The 17,029-nt window shown below is 42.7% G+C and overlaps 1 non-coding gene and 1 pseudogene across 1 annotated transcript; both read left to right on the top strand.

Annotated features, from left to right (window-relative positions):
• LOC132486752 (E3 ubiquitin-protein ligase RNFT1-like) overlaps positions 1 to 16,764 on the top strand; it is a 159,082-nt pseudogene extending 142,318 nt beyond the window's left edge.
• Positions 1,368 to 1,469, top strand: LOC132487244 (U6 spliceosomal RNA). Its single transcript, XR_009531542.1, has one exon. It is a non-coding gene; the product is annotated as a U6 spliceosomal RNA (small nuclear RNA).
• Positions 16,765 to 17,029: the final 265 nt, after the last annotated feature.

Consider the following 17,029-nt stretch of genomic DNA (forward strand, 5'->3'; position numbering starts at 1 on the left):
TGCAATAATAAAGAAAGTAGGACAAAGAGAGCTAACCCAGAGCCTCTCAAACACTTGCATATATTGAAATTACCTAGAGGGTTTGTTAACATATGCATCCGTAGGCTCACCCCCAGAGTTTCTGATTCAGTAGGTCTAGGATGGGGGCCTGAGAATTGGCATTTCTAATAGGATCCTTGAGGAAGCTGAGCTGCTCCTCCATCTGGGAGCACAGTGAGAACCCCTGAGTTAGAAAGCAACTTGGGGAAGAGTGTAAAAGGGCATGGGAGAGCAAGAAGTACATGAATGAATGTAGTGGACATCTGGTGTCAGGGACTTTGAAAAAGAATTTGGACAAGGTAGTGGAGAGCTCTGAGTGCCAAAGTTAAAAAAGAAAAGACACTTTCTAAAGCAACAGAAAGACATTAAATGTTCTTGATGAGAAGCATGGTGGATCTCACAACCTGTGTTTCAGAAAGATAACTCTAGTGACAAGGTGAGGGTTCTAGGTCTTTTTGAAAGCAGAAGAAATTGGGTAAAATCTGTGACTATTCTGTGTAATTTCATGATATGGTAAACTAAATGAGATAGAGAAATTAAGTGACATGATACAAAATAAACTGATATTATCTTTAAAAATACTCCAGTATTATCATCTAACAATACAATGCTATTGATTTATCATTTTAATTTAAGCAACATATATACTTTTCATAAACATTTTGGAAAAATACAAAAAAGGAGAGAAAAGAAAGTCAATAACCCAAATTTCCACCACCTCCACCTCCAGAAAACCACTAGTAACTTTTTTAGTGTAATGTCTCCATTTTTTTAATGCACAAGAGTATTTCACTCTCTGTGTTGTGACCATACTATAGATAAAACATTTTTCCTATTACTTTATAAAAATTATTTTCTTAAGTCATTATGAGCTCTTGCTAAACACAATAGTTGCATACAAGTATGCTATAGCAGATACTGATGTTTGCCTATCTGTCATATTTCAGATTTTTCCATGCCTGCTGAATTTCAATGTTTTTAGGCCGACACCTCCCTTATTTGACTTAAGTAAACCTTAATTAATATTAAAAAAAAATCATGGTAGTTCCCTCTTGCTGGTAGTTGATTTAATGGCTGTCTATTACTTTAAAAAAACGTCAAAGTTTTTTACTTTGACAATCAAAGTTCTCCATGACGGTAGCAGGTTGAATAATGGTCCCCAAAGTTATAAGATCCTAATACCCAGACCTGTAAATGTTACATTATTTGGAAGATGGCTCTTTCCAGATGTGATTAAGTTAAGCATCTTGAGATAAGTCAAGTATACTGAATTATCTGGGTGAGCCCTAAATGCCATCACAAGTGTCCTTCTAAGAGAGAGGCATTGCTTGCTTCCACAGCACATGTCCTAAAATGGGAACAATACAGAGAGATTAGCATGGCCCCTGCACAAGAATGACATGCAAATTTGTGAAGCACTCCATATTTTAAACAAAAGAGAGAGAGAGAGAGAAAGAGAGAGGCAAAGGGAGATTTCACACAGACACACAGAGGAGAAGGTGATGTGAAAATGGAATGAAGAAAGATTTGAGCATTCCGTGGCCACAAGCCAAGGGATGCTAGCAGCCATCAGAAGGTGGAAGAGGCAAGGAATGAATTTTCCCCTAGAACCTCCAGAGGGAGCACGGCCCCACTGATACCTTGATTTTGACCCAGTGATACTGCTTTTGGACTTCTGGCCTCCAGAACTACTGTGACAGAACAGATTTCCATTGTTTTATGTCACCATGTTTGGTGTCATAGAAGCTGTAGGCAACAAATACTGTTCAAACCCTTCTTGAAATGTTCTGTCCAATTCTGGTCGATAAGACATGGTCTATGGAATGGAAGGGTCTTCTTGGAAAGACTGTCTTGCTCTTAGAAAGAAATACATGGGGGAAAAGTCTTATTTCTTCTGCCAGATGTTGTTGCACCTACATGTAACATTAGAACTGTGGAAGCCATGTCAGCCTGAGGACAAGCCAATGAGCCAAGGATGGGAGAGCAGAAAGATGAAAGATGGAACAAACTTGGGCCTTGGATGACATCATCCAACTGCTTTAATTAACTAGCCCCGGGACTTCCCTATAATGAGACTTCTTACATGAGATAATCTTCTTATGTGAATTAACATGATTCTTAAGCTGTCTTTAGTTGGGTTTTTCCTTACTTTCAGCTGAAAGCAACATACCAAATGCATGCATCAAATGGATTATACCATAATTCAGAAATTGGCAAACTGTCGCCCGCAAGTAGCTACCTGGTTTTGTAAATAAAGTTTTATTGGATCACAGCCTCACCCACAGACCATTATCTGTGCTCTTTAGCATCGCAACAGCAAAGTTAAGTGGTTGTGATAGAGACCAAATGGCTCACAAGCCTAAAATTAGGCTATCTGATCCTGAAAGAAAAGATTCACAAGCTTTTGCCATCCTTGAACACAACCATTTTTTTATTGTTGGATATTGTTTTTCTAGTTTCTCCAAAAGTTGTCTTCTTTACACGAGGTTTTAAACCTGTCATTTGGCCATATTCCTACATATAAGACGGAGTGCTATACATAAAGAGTCCAATAAGAACATAAATAAGCATGCATGGAAACAATTTACAATCATCTCCTAGATCATCTGGGATCTTATCAGAGTCTGCCAAAGATTGTAATCAATGCGTGAGATTGCATTTTCCACTTATAAACAAGTACAGGTGATTACAACAACTTAATTTAAACTGCAGCCTAGTCTAGAAGAAGAACAAGAAAAAAAGCTTTTCTTTCCTTATTTTAAGTTTAAATCGGCCAAACCAAACTTCCTCCCGGGCTGGAAGATGTTGGTGGAACTTACATCACAGTGAATGTTATTACAGCTGAGAGAGAAAGGGCCCTGAACGGTTTCCAGTAGGCAAGCTTGAAGCACCCATACTTCACAGTTGCCACTTCTGCTGGGGAGATAACTACTATTCAGGGTAAAAGGCAGGACTCTAAAGTGTGTCATGTAAATGGAACCAATTGTATATTTATTGATGTTTGACTCCATGCCAATTTTCTTTCTCTCTTAAAGAAAAAAAAGGTCAATTCTTTTTAGAAAGTTACCCCAAGCTGAGCTGTGCTCTGAAGGCACCTTCCTTTAAGGGATCTGGGTGGCAGGCAGTCCTATAGTTACAACTGTGGCCGCACAAAAGCAGGCTTTGGGAGGGAGTCACTGGCCAAATAACCCTTTGAACTTTGTAGGAAAGTCGAGGTGCAGCTGCCCCAGTCAAACATTTCTACTTGCTTTCCTAGAAGCTGTTCAGGAGTCTCTCTTGGTGCAGAAACAACAAGATGGTTGCATCTCCTAAAGTTGTGCGGGCACTTCTAGGTCGCCCAGGGACAAAACCCAAATAAAATGATGAGGTTCATGGGGAGCTGAATCATCCCTGAAGATGAGCCGCACCTTGTCCTTTTTTTCAGGAAGAGTCATCTAGGACGATCCTGGCAGCCTGGAAAGAGTCCAGAGTTAACAGCCCTGAAGGTAACGCTCCATAAGTGCTTAGGATCTGGTGATGCTCTTCTCACACATACACATACACACACAGCCAAATGCAGCAAAAACATCACCACCAAATCCTCAGAAAAACAGCTAGATAACCACTGACAGCAGTGTGTCACACTCAGAATATGAAAAATAGAGACAGAGATTTTCAACTCCATGAGTACTCAACAAGAATCAATAAAAGTGCTTTGGGAAAGCTCCTGTCTGGAACTTCCAGCCTATTCCACAGTTACTTTCTTTCCAAAACATCTGATACAGGAGCCTTCTATTTCCTTTCCCAAAGAATGCTGGATGTATGTTAGGTTTTCCATATCAACTCTGCAAAACAATGACTACCGCCCCCCCCTTTTCTTAACTGAGATAGACGTTAAAATCTGTAAGTGAGGAAGCACTCATTTTATTGAAGGTTTTCAACCCTTGTAATATTTAAAGTCAAAATGATAACTCATAAATAACTGAAGTAAATAAAACTTTCGATTTAAGATGTTAGGAAAAGAGCAGTTAAAACTAGAACACCTTTCCTTTAATAACTTGGAAGCGTTTTTGTACACGTTATCTGCTATGTCACTTTAATTTTGATACACAGCACTATAAAATGAGCTATTCAATAGCTACTGAGGCTCAGAGTGATTAAACGACTTATTAAGTTTGCATTGTTTTCTTGTTAACCATGTTTATGATCATTATTAAAGTAGTCTATGCTTCTAAATATTTTAAAACACAGAAACTCAGAAAATTATTCATTAGTTCATAACTTGAAAAAACCACCTCAACCAAATAAAGGAGTCTGATTTGGCAAGGAGGCACAGATTTTACTATAAAACAGATGTACACAAGTAGCTGGAGCTTCAGAAAAGTTACTTGGCCCTCTGAGCCTCATTTTCTCATCTGTAAAATGGGCATAACAATACCTAACAAGCAGGATTGTTATAAGAATTAGAAATAAAATATGCAAAGGTTCTGGAAAATAGTAAAATCACAATAAATGGTAGTTATTCACATTTTCTTCCAGGAAGGCATTTAGATATCAGTTGTTTGCATTTTATATGTAATTTAAAATATTTATTATATACAATGTTCTATCACAATCACAAACATTTTGACATATACTCTTTATACACGAACTCTTTACGGATATTATTGCCTAATAAAAAGTGTATATACCATCTTCCACATAAACAGTCCCTATTGCTGGGCATATAGGTAGTTTTCCATCTTCACTCTTAAAAATAACACTGTGATGAAAATCTTTACGCTAAAGCTTCATCCACATTGAATGCTCAGGATCAGTCTCCAGAAGTAAAATTACTGGGTTAAAGGTCCATGGTCCTTGTGTTCTAATTGCTTTCTAAAAGGATTATACCAATTCTCACAAGCAAAGCATTTGAGAAGACAGTCTTCTTACCTCACTATCACTAGTCTCTGTCTCCATCACTCTGGAAATCTGTGAAAATGTGACCACAACGAGAACACCTCTCAGGTTTTGGTTTATGTCTCCTTGGTTGTGAAGTGAGGCTGAAGTTTTCTAAATATTTGTTAAGTTTGTTTGCAAATTAATTGTTCTTTTCTTTTCCCATCTTTGAAGACTTAATGTTTTTCCTATAGATTTGTATGAGTTCATTATTTATGTGAAAAATGTTAGCCTTGCTGAGTGACCTGCCACCCAAATCAAACAGGCAGGGACAAACAAGACGGCACTGACTGCGAGGGAAGGACACTGATGAACCTCCTGGGTTCTCAGAAAAACTGGTCCCATGAGTTCAACTCCCTGAAAGTGTACAGCTCTGAGAAAGCAAGAAAAAGAAAAGAGGAAGAGAATCAGGTCACTAACATTTATTGAACATTAAACACAACTATTCAACATTTTACACCAAATATTTATTGAGCAACTATTCTATATCAGGCTTTGTTCTAAATGGGATATTACAGTGGAGAAAAGAGACAGGGTCTCCACTCTCACAGAGCTTATTTACTGAATGCTTCCTGAATGTCAGGTGCATTTCCAGAGGCCTCCTCGTCTGTTACCTCAAGAACGCTACGTGGTAATTATCGTTTCTATGTTTTTCAAATATGAAAACTGAGTCTCGGGTAAGTTGGTTTAGTTGGCCAGCAGCAGACAGCAAGCAGTTCAGTGCTGGGGTCAGGACTTGAACCCAGGCACCCAGGCTCCAAACCCCACATGTTCTTACTATCCTAATAAATAAGGTAAAACTTCAAGTACAGGCAGTGTTTGTGCTGCAGTGCAGTACTGTAAAACTAACCATGCAGGCTGAAACTCTGCAACATGATCTTACTGATCACTGGGAAAAATTACAATTGTTCGGTGACCTTTAGAAATTTTTGTCAAAATAGTAAAAACTCTGTCAGTTATAAATGTATAATGAAAAAAATAATAAAGCAAATATTTATTTAGCACACTGTAGTTTAACATATTATTTAGAGTGATTAGGACCGTGCTTGCCTTCTTGTCATATAACTTACAGTACAGAGTAAGTATCTTTTCTATGCCTTGGTAAATTGTCAGTCTCTTCTCTAAATTTGGATGTTTCCACCATTTTATCCTTTGCACTTTGTGTGTGTGTGTGTGTGTGTGTGTGTGGTACACGGGCCTCTCACTGTCTGTGGCCTCTCCTGTTGCGGAGCACAGGCTACAGACGCGTAGGCTCAGCGGCCATGGAGCTCACGGGCCCAGCCACTCCGCGGCATGTGGGATCTTCCCAGACCGGGGCACGAACCCGTGTCCCCTGCATCGGCAGGCGGATTCTCAATCACTGCGCCACCAGGGAAGCCCTCCTTTGCACTTTTAATACCATGAAGTACCTGAGAGTCCCTTTTGTGTGTGTGTGTGGTAGGGGGTGCTGGTGTTATTTCCTCTGAGACATCATCTTTTTGTCATTTTCCACACTTACAGAAATAAATTCCTAAATTCCTTGGGTCGCTTACCTTGAGTCTCTAGAATGGCTCCAGTGTCAACATTCCCATGCTCAGCTATATTTTCTAAACTCAATTTACATCCAATTTGAATTTTACTTCCTGAATTATCACTTTTTGTTTCTTTCTTCGCTTTCATTTTTGTTGACAATTCATTACACTGATTATCCATTTGTGTAAAATGTCACCTAGGTTATCACTGGAAGACAAGGAGGCAACCCAGCTGCACACTTTGCTGTCTGGTGTAAACTGAATAACAGACGCACAGAGACCAATCACCAATAGACTTTGAAAGAAGTGGCATGGTTGTGATGGTGGGGCACATATTTAAGAAGTGATGCGCTTCCTACATATGTGCACTGATGAGCTGGTAGCGTTTGTACTTCCTGCAAGTACTCACGGTTCATATACCAGGGTGACTGAAACCTAAACCGTGCTGCTGGAGGGGACTGGTTTTATTTAACTAAACCAACTAAACTGTGGTGACTGAAATTCACGCATATTGGAATCCTACAAAATGAGGACTACCTCTATTATCTTTGGGTTTCTTGGTGCTGGGTCTTGCACACCTGTAACAGTGAAATGATAGCACATTTTAAAGAAGGCGGCATTGATTTTATTTTGCCAAGTTGTTTTTTTCCGTTGTGTAAAGTAGTAGGGTGTGGCCACAGAGAGCACTATTGTTTAATAATTTCGTTAACAATCCAGCCCACATAAATTTCTCTTCACCCCTGTGGACCTGCTCTTTTAGGATAATTCCATCTAGCTCACAATATAGTAGTGAAGATATTTCCTGTCTTCATGAAAAACACTTCCATCCTCTCCCTGCCCTGGGGAGGAAATGGAAAGAGAATGCTTATCCATCACAACAGGATGTAGAGCTGTGTACCTGAGTCCTCCCCCATGTCTCAGATTTAATGCAGTCATAACCCAGGCACAAATCTAAGTAATATGCCATATGTGCAGTCCCCAAGGGAAATCAAAAGAAACCTGCAGGAAGTTAGGCAGGAGAGCAAGCCCCAAAGACACTGAATGTTCCTTGCCAAAATATTCCATTTCCTTTGTGGCCTGGTTTTCATGGGACTCAGTATGTACATCAGTGCAGGGGGTGGGTTTGAGGAGTATGGAATCTGCATTTGTTTCACCCTGGTGCAGATGTTATTGTTAAAGTGAGAAAAGGAACACCAGAAGGTAGAGGTGCATGAAAAGGGAAGTGCTAGGGCTGTCAGGATCAGAGTGCATCCTAAGATCATCCCGGTTGGACAAAAGTGTATAGTAAGGGGAGCGTGTCTTAGTTGGCATATCCCAGAGGCTGATCCTGAATGTGAGTAGTTAATTTGGGTGGTAATGCCAGGAAGACCAGGAAGATGGGGAAATGAACCATGGAAAGCAAGGAAGCAATACAGAATATGTCAATGAGCAGGTTTCTAACGTGGGCAACCAGGGCTCAGTCACCCTGGGGACCTCTGTGGAATGATATAGAACACATCTCAGAATTGTCTCACTCAAGAGAAAAGGAAGCTGTTGAAGGCAGCTCAGCCTCTTGGTTGAGAATGACTTGATATCTTTTAAATTCTCAGCACTTAGGATCTGCCCTGCATGTAGCAGAACACACCCTCAGAGGCCAGAGGGAGCCTGGAGGCAGAGTCACAAATTCCTGCAGTAAATACCCAACTGAAGTTTACAAAACGGTGAGTATCAATGGATAAAGGTAGGGCATCAACAGTATGCACTCTTGGGCTCTAACTATGGTCTAGGCACTGTTCTAAGCACTTTGCATGTATTAAATCATTAATATATGCAAACCTACAACAAACCTTAAGGTAGGTACTATTATCATCTTTTTATAAATTAGGCACAGAGAAGTTAAGGAACTTGCCCAAGCTCACAGGCTAGGATGTGGCAGAGGGAAAATGATAAGCAATGTGATAAGGCTCCATGTAATCTCTGTACCATATTGCCAACACGCTCTGCAATGCATGCTTGATTGCCTCTATTTCCTTTGTTTTTCCACAAACTTTCTTAGATTTCTAAGGCTTACCGTATAGCTGTGGAACAGCTTCATTTTAAAATAGGATAAATGAAGAACATTTAGTGGAGCAAGGCACTTTACGAGCAGGGTCCCCAAGAGCACAAGGTACCAGCTGACTCTGGACAGGATACCTGAGCTTATACATAAGAAAGAAATACTCTTATTCAAGCCACTGTGTCTGGGAATCTTGTCATTAGAATGACTCAATCTGTATCCTAACTCATACCCAGGATAATGCTGGGAGTTTTAGTTACGGCTCCCAGACACCAAACACAAAAGAAGATATGTCGACCCAGCCCTGCCTGAGACCTTACACAGGAGGTGCTGAGTTAGCATCCGTGTACCTGCCTTCCTGCCCCAGTTGGGTTGGTCATGGATGTTCCTTCTCCCGCTTTGACTAAAAGAGGACTCAGACTCTTGTAGAATTTCCTTTCCTTGTGCAGGGAGCTGGTACAAGAGACGACACGACTAAGTCTTCTTTGGCTCCTCCACAAGTTACTGCTTGATTTCGAGACTGCCTCACCAAACCAGTCCTGAGGTTTCTGTGCCCAGAGCTGTCAGCAAACCTCCCACTCCCTGTTTGTGTTGGCTTGTATCACCATGCCACGCTGGAGGTGTCGGCTAAAGCTGTTTACTGGCTTCATTTAGAAACACCTTGAGGTGTTCTTAAAATTCTGCTGTGAGCAGCAATATGGACAGGAATGGCAATGAGGCAAGAAAGTAATGGATAGAAACAGAACATAACAAAATTGTAATGAAGTCGCACAGAAAAACACGAAGGAACTTTTGAAAAAGTGGTATGTTATTTAAATCCAATATTACACAAACATATACACATATGTATACGTACACATATATGCACACATATAAATGTATATGTACACCTATGTGTCATTTCAGGAGATCTTATCATTTTTATGAAGCTCATCCACAAGCCATGTCCTAGGCTAAGTGCGACTTTACAGCCTATTCTTCTAGGCTAAAACAACAACTGAAAAATAATAGACAAAATATTAGTTTAATATGCTTCAAAATTAATAGCATCTAAAATCATATTCTTATTGCAAAAGCCACACATGAGCTTCCCTGCTGACTTTTGTAGGGTCAGTGAACATATGACAGTGAGACGTGGGCAGAACCAGACCATACAAAGGGCTCAAAATCAGCTCACATAGAATCAGCAAATACCCAAGTTTAAAAAGCACTTGTCCAGGGACTTCCCTGGTGGCACAGTGGTTAAGAATCCGCCTGCCAAAGCAGGGGACACCGGTCTGAGCCCTGGTCCGGGAAGATCCCACGTGCCACAGAGCAACTAAGCCCGTGCACCACAACTACTGAGCCTGAGCTCTAGAGCCCGCAAGCCACAACTACTGAGCCTGTGTGCCACAACTACTGAAGCCCATGTGCCTAGAGCCCGTGCTCCGCAACAAGAGAAGCCACCACAATGAGAAGGCCGCGCACTGCAACAAAGAGTAGCCCCCGCTCACCGCAACTAGAGAAAGTCTGTGCACGGCAACAAAGACCCAACGCAGCCAAAAATAAATAACTAAATAAAAATAAAATAAAATAAAATAAAAAGCACTTGTCCAATCTCCAGAAAACAAATAGTCAAAGAGGAGATCACAGAGCTAGTCAGTGGGAGAATCAGGGCCCATTTCTCCTGTCTTTTACGCTCCACAGCACTCAGTGGTCTCCCTCCCTCAGTATTCTTACCTTATCCTGGTACACTGCAACCCTGCGTTAGAGGGAGACTCCTGAGACTTCTACTCCCTCACTGTGCACCGCCCCCTTATTTCCTAGAGTCATGCCACCCTGCCACCTGCCTTACCCAACTCTGACCCACAGGGCCTGGCCACCTGCCTGCCCCAATGTGGGTAGGGATTCATCAGAAGGGAGCAGTTAAGAGGGAAGTCAGGAGAAGAGTGGGGCATGCTCCTCTCCGCAAGTGGGGAAGCTGAAGCAACAACGACAGGAGAATGCAGCACTGCCTGCCTTCCGCAGCCCAGGACAACATCCAGGCATCCGCATCTCTGCCTCCCGTGGGCCAACACACAGCCTCTTTGTCTTGGCTTGAAACTATCAGCACTAGAACCCACTGTCTACATCTTCTTTCTCCCAAGAGTTAAATGAATTTAGGAAGTGTTCCTTGAAGTCACTTGAAAGGGGGGCTTGTGACTCAAGCAGAAGAGTGCTGTATGGGTTTTGCTCTTCCTCTGGAGTGACTCTATAGGAAAGCAGCTTGCTGGAACCAAGACCCTAACACTCTCCAGTCCCTAGATAGGCACAAAGTCTCTTAACAGAGTGACCCATAAAAAGCCAATATTGATGGGGCATGAGTTCCTTCTACCTGGAAAAGAAGGTTCTTACTCCTGATGAGCTGGGAGGGGACAGGGAAGGATTGTAAGCAGTCCTTGGTTTGTATTCAAATCAATAAAGCCATCTATTCCCAACCCTCACCCTAGCAGCATTTCTTAATGTAACATGTGATCATTGCTGAAACAGATTATAATTCCAAAAAACACTTAGGAGCTTGTGATCATGATTACCATTAGGTGTTAGTTCTAGCTGATAACTTTAAAATGCAATCACACTGAAGTAAACACCGCAAAAGACAAGAAATGGAGGAAATTAACACGTGGTATGTTAGCATCGGTCTTTGTCTAGTTTTGGTTAATCTATATATGTTCTCAAAGCACTTTTTAGGGGGAACTAAAGACATGTGAAATGTTTAATGTACCACAGCCCTAAATTCTCTGATTCTTGGCTATGCGTCAGTAGGCTGATATTACTCAACCCAGGCATACTTGAAAAACGTAGCTAAAGGATTGATAAACATGGAGATGTAAAATGGATATTACATCCGTGGAAGTCTGAATTTCATTAAATGACTATAAAAGGGGGAAGAGTAAAGAAATAAATAAAGTATATTGGGTAGTTATTATGCATTAGGCACTGTCCTGGGTGCTTTATATATAAAACTTACTTAAGCATCATAACAATTCCATGCATTTGGTACTATTACTAATCCCATTTTAAAAGTGGGGAAATTGATGTCCAGCATGGTTTGGTGATAGGCTCAAGGCCACCGAGCTACTTAAGTGGCAGAGTCAGGAATTAAGCCAAGAAAGTGTGACTCTAGATTCCTATGCTCTTAACCAGTATGTCATATTGCCTCTCAATGCCTAGAATACAAGTGTCATTCCTAAAATAAAATACAACATTTTCGAGATGTGTTCATTCAGTTAATATATATTTACTTCACACTGGGAGCTGAGGATACACACAGTTGATAATGACTGGGTTTCTGCCCTCTGGAGTCTACAAACTAATTGTATGGATGAGTTGCATAGAACAAAAAATCACCATAGAAGTAAATAAAAGTAACATAAGCTGTGATAAGTGCTATGAGAGAAATGAAGATCCTAAGATATTAAATAAGGGAGAGGACTCTCTTCACCTAGTTTCTCCAAGGAAAGTTTGGCAAAATATCGCATATAGGTAGTTTATTTGGGGAAGCAACCCTAAGGAAGAGGAGTGAGGACTGGGGAAAGGAAAAGTAAGAAAGAGGAAAAGCCGAAACTAGGGTAGAGTCTCAAGTTGGTCACTGCTGTGGTCCATGGTAGCAATCCTGTCGGGGCACTGAGGAACCATAGAGCATGCACCTCAAAACTGTCCAACCGAGGGACTAAAGAGGGGAGCATTGGCCTACCAGCTCCCACTGGTCATGTGTCATCCATTCCCTGCCATTCCCAGGCTGTGCATGTGAAGTTCCCACTGCAGCATCGGAGAAACCCTCAAGCAGTGACCAAAGGAAGCCAGGAACAGCTGAGATAAGGTTCTGGCAGGTGACATCGGGACAAGGCTCTTGCTGTCACAATGACTGGAGTTAGGAGTTGAGCTGAGAGGGTTTGAGGAAGGGGCAAGAGATGACCCTCTTAGGTGGTTGGCCAGAGAAGGCTTCTCTGTGGAGGCGGCTTCTAGGCTGAGACCTAGGGAAGAAAGAACTAGGACAGCAAGAACTTGGAGGAGAGCATTTTCAGGCACAGGAAACAGCAGCTGGAAGGCCCTGCAAAAGAGCCTGCATTGTTGAAGAACTGAAAAATCAGGGTAGCTATGGTGAGTAAGGGGGGGAAGGCAGTCCAAGATGTTAGAGTGAGAAGGGCAGAGCACAGATCATGCAGAGCCTTGAAGGACATGATAAAGATTTATTTTAAGTGAGTGTGAACTCATTGAAGGGTCCTAAGAATGTACCCTACTAACCTCCAAGAACTATGTATGAAGTTGAGTGGTCATTCTACACTGGGAAGCACCATCTGCTTGAGAGTACCATTGACCAAAGTATACCATGGACTGTACCGGGGCCAAGAGTGAGGGCTTCCCTCCAAGTCAGGGCAGGGCAGACAGCTTGTCCTGGGCTGCAGAGCTGGGGTCAACAGGCAGGAATCCAGTCCAACAAATTGTCCATGAGAACAACTTAGAACAAAGGCTGGGAGGGAACCAGGAGCAGGACTGGATAGATACTGCTTGGGGAACTCCTGAGAGTGAGGGGCCTTAATTTCCTTTGTCTGGTGTCAGCATTAATCTTTTTATTATTATTATTATTTTTTTTTTTTTTGCGGTACGTGGGCCTCTCACTGTTGCGGCCTCTCCCGTCGCGGAGCACAGGCTCTGGACGCGCAGGCTCAGTGGCCATGGCTCACGGGCCCAGCCGCTCCGCGGCATGCGGGATCTTCCTGGACTGGGGCACGAACCCGTGTCCCCTGCATCGGCAGGTGGACTCTCAACCACTGCGCCACTAGGGAAGCCCAGCATTAATCTTCGTTGTAGAAAAACATCTTAAATCCCCAAGATTTGGGAGAGCAGGAACTCTGAAAGGAACTCTTGTACTGAGGGCTCTTGACTCTCTCCCTCTGAGTTGCATTTTCATTTTTCCCTGGGAAATCTTTTTCTTTGATTTCTGTCACAACTGCTGTGCTAGGCCCAAAGGGAGGCATTAACATTCTGATCCAAGCCTCAACAAAACCCCTTTCCCTTGAGATATTTGTTGAACAGGAATTGCCTGTCTATGTTTATTTAAACATATTTGCCACATGACTAATGAGCAACACTTACACCTGGGAATCATTAAACAGGTAATCTCCATTTCCCTCGCCAACCTGACCTTTCCTTAGCTTACAGGTTCATTAATATACATCCTGCGTCTGTAATACCTTTTATGGTCGTGTTAGTCAGAGAAGGCTAACTGCTTGACAAGAGTAAAATTCCAGTGGCTTAATGCAATATAAGTTTATTCTCATTCCTGTCGCAGTCCCATGCAAGTCTGCAGTAAAACTCTGTTCCACGCAGTCACTTGGGGATCCAGGCTCATTCCTTCTTATAGTCCCACCTTCTTCTCAGTCTTTAAAAACATCTTCATTTGGTCAGCAGAGGAACAAAGAGAGTGCATGGAAAAGGTGCCACACTCCTAAGTGAGGCATGTTCCCTCTGATAAGAACTAGTCTCGAGGACCATCTGGTGCACAGGATTGAGAAGTGCCATCAATCGGAAACCCAAGAAGAAGAGGGGACCTTGGATGTCAGCACCAACAGCCTCCATCACAGTGGTGAAGGGTAACAAAGCACCTTTCTAACTCTCCATGAAAAATATGGAAACTGCAAATGCACTTCATCATGTCATAAAGGGCAGGGACAAAGGCATACACTTGGCTTCCTAAAATGCATAGAGTAATAGAGTACTTGGGTACATTGAGGTGTCTTTTTCTTAGTTGAAAAACTTCCAAGCTTGCAAAGGCCCTTTTTTTCCCCTTTCTTTTTAAACTGTAGTAAAATATACATAACATTAAAATTTACCATCTTAGCCATTCTTAAGTGAACAGTTCAGTGTGTTAACTACATTGACATTGTGCTACTAATACCAAGAACTCTTTGTAACCTCAGAGTAATAAGTTAACATTCAAGAAAATAAAATCTGTGTTCACAATTCCCCACATAAAGAAAGACTACAAACATTTTTTAAGAGTACTGTGACAGGGCTTCCCTGGTGGCACAGTGGTTGAGAGTCCGCCTGCCGATGCAGGGGACACAGGTTCGTGCCCCGGTCCGGGAAGATCCCACATGCCGCGGAGCGGCTGGGCCCGTGAGCCATGGCCACTGAGCCTGCGCGTCCGGAGCCTGTGCTCCGCAACGGGAGAGGCCACAATAGTGAGAGTCCCGCGTACCGAAGGAAAAAAAAAAAAGAGTCCTGTGACAGTAGTAGTGTTATTTTGGTTTTAGATCAATTTTTAGTATTACTGATCATTATTGAGGAATATTACCTATTCTTCTGTTTGTTTGTTTTAGTTGTGGTAAAATATATAACTGGAACCAGAGTCAGGTGAGCCTGAGAGGGTCTGCATAAATGGGAGAGGCTGTGGAGAGGTGCATAATTAAATTGATATCTGATACACGCCTTGAATAAATTCTTCCCTGATTTTCCATAGTTCTTGTTTCATAAAATCATAAACTCTGAATTCAAAGGGAACTTCAGTCATCTAGTTCCCGCAAAGCCCACCCTGGTTTCTCTGGCATTGCCTTGAATTAGAGTCTTCTGTATATAATTCTTCACTGGGCCTCACCAGCCTGCGGATACAGTGCAATCACCCTCACTACAATAATCGCAATTAATAGGCACCCCTGTTTCAGCTCACTTTCACGTCTCACCCAGTGGTAAGTCAATAAACAGCATCCCACATGGGCTCGCTGTCCTGCTGTTCTCCTGTTCTAGATCGCCATCAAGGGGTCTCTTCTGGAGCCTCTCACCACTGCCCCTGCTGCTGCTACCTGGTCCCGTGGACAATGCTGAGATCCACACCGTGGGGGCCATCACCTAGGAAATGCGTCCCAGGCTGTGACCTCTCCTGATGTGTGATCCAGGCAGAACACAGCACAGGGCTCCCCTCCATATTTCCTGGAAGCTGGAGAGCCCTCCTCTCCCTGTAGGACGCATCCCCACCCCCTGCAGCAAGCGTGGAGAATAGTCACTGGCTTGACCTCTTTATCTCTCCCTCGCACCCAAGAACCCCCCAGTACTGAACACAAACCTCACCCTTGCTGACTCTTTTCCCCCAAAGCAAAGGAGCTCAGGGAGAGAGTTGCTTATGCTCCCAGCCCCATCAGTCCCTCATGCAGCCTTCAATATGTCTGAGTCTCACGTTCACGTACTTTTCCTTTTTGATCTTCCCTGGGCATCATAAGCTCACTGAGGACAGATGAGCTCGTGTCTTTTTTGTCCACAGCACAGAGACCCACAGCTATTCACTGCCTGACAAAGAATGAATTAAAGAACAAAGACACCCACTACACAGTTTCCCTGGTTACCTAGCCATTCCAAGACAGGTAGCAGAAAGTTGTCATATTGTTTCCAAAACAACTGTTTTTATACAGGTAGGGGTTTTATTTATACAACTTAGCTTGTTTCTGATCTCTCCAACTCTGACACTTTCCACTTAACAGCTAGAGGTTAACAGTCACCAGCCACGTAGGATAAAAAACGTTATCAGATTCCACTGGGATGGTCGTTTATGTTTTCTACTCAGATAATAATAACACTCTTTTTTAAAAGTCCAACCATGTGCTGGGGCCCAAGCAACAATGGAGAGCCTGGTAATCAGATACCTGAGCTCTTCACAGTGTTGCAATGAATGATTCTTTTCTTTCTCTGCTGGTCTTTTCTAGTCTTGCTTTCCATTTCACAGCTTTGTTCAACATTCAGGTCAAGGTCAGAGCAAGGGACTATCTCAGGGTGGGCAGAACTGAATTTAGCTACACAGGGCCTCTCCTCAGTGAAAACATTTATCACCCAGCCAAGGAGTCTGTCTTTAGATTCCAGCAGAAAAGAAAGGGAAAAAAAAATCTCCCTTAAGATGTCAACTTTGCTTTGCTTCACCCCAAGCTAACCCTGCTTCAGGTTACAAGGACCAGTCAGAGGGGAAAGGGCTAGACCTGAATTCTATTTCTAGCACTCACTGTGACTCTCCGTGACCTTATCTGGGCCACTTCTTCAGCTTTGCCCTGCCCTCAGCCCCACCCCGGCTCTAAACTGCCACCCTCTCCTTACTGCAGTGTCGTGTGTAAGACCAGAAAGATTCTCCAAAGTCGCAAACTCAAGCAGTCTTTAGGGGTCACTAGTGCCAACCAGCCGAAAGGGGTTTCTGGAAACGAGCCTCAGAAGGCTGGCGTCCTGCACGTCCGACAGGAAAAGTCTAAGACTGACCACTAAGGTATAGACATGGAGATACAATCTTCCATGGGGGTGGAATTCACCCGTTTCCTGGAGGTATCTGAATGCCCACAAAATCCCCTCCTAAAGGAATGGCAAACTGCTCCGCATCCAGCCCACGTTTTAGGAATTTAGTCTCATCTCGTGGGAGCCGTTTGTATCACTGGCACTCATAAATTGTTGAAGCAAAAAAGCATGATCTTACTGGTAAGGAGAGAACAAAGCACTCCCTTTCGGAGGTGCTAGTCCCAGTGTATTTTATGAA

Source organism: Mesoplodon densirostris, chromosome 3 (genome assembly GCF_025265405.1).
Source record: "Mesoplodon densirostris isolate mMesDen1 chromosome 3, mMesDen1 primary haplotype, whole genome shotgun sequence".
NCBI classification, from domain to species: Eukaryota; Metazoa; Chordata; class Mammalia; order Artiodactyla; family Ziphiidae; genus Mesoplodon; species Mesoplodon densirostris.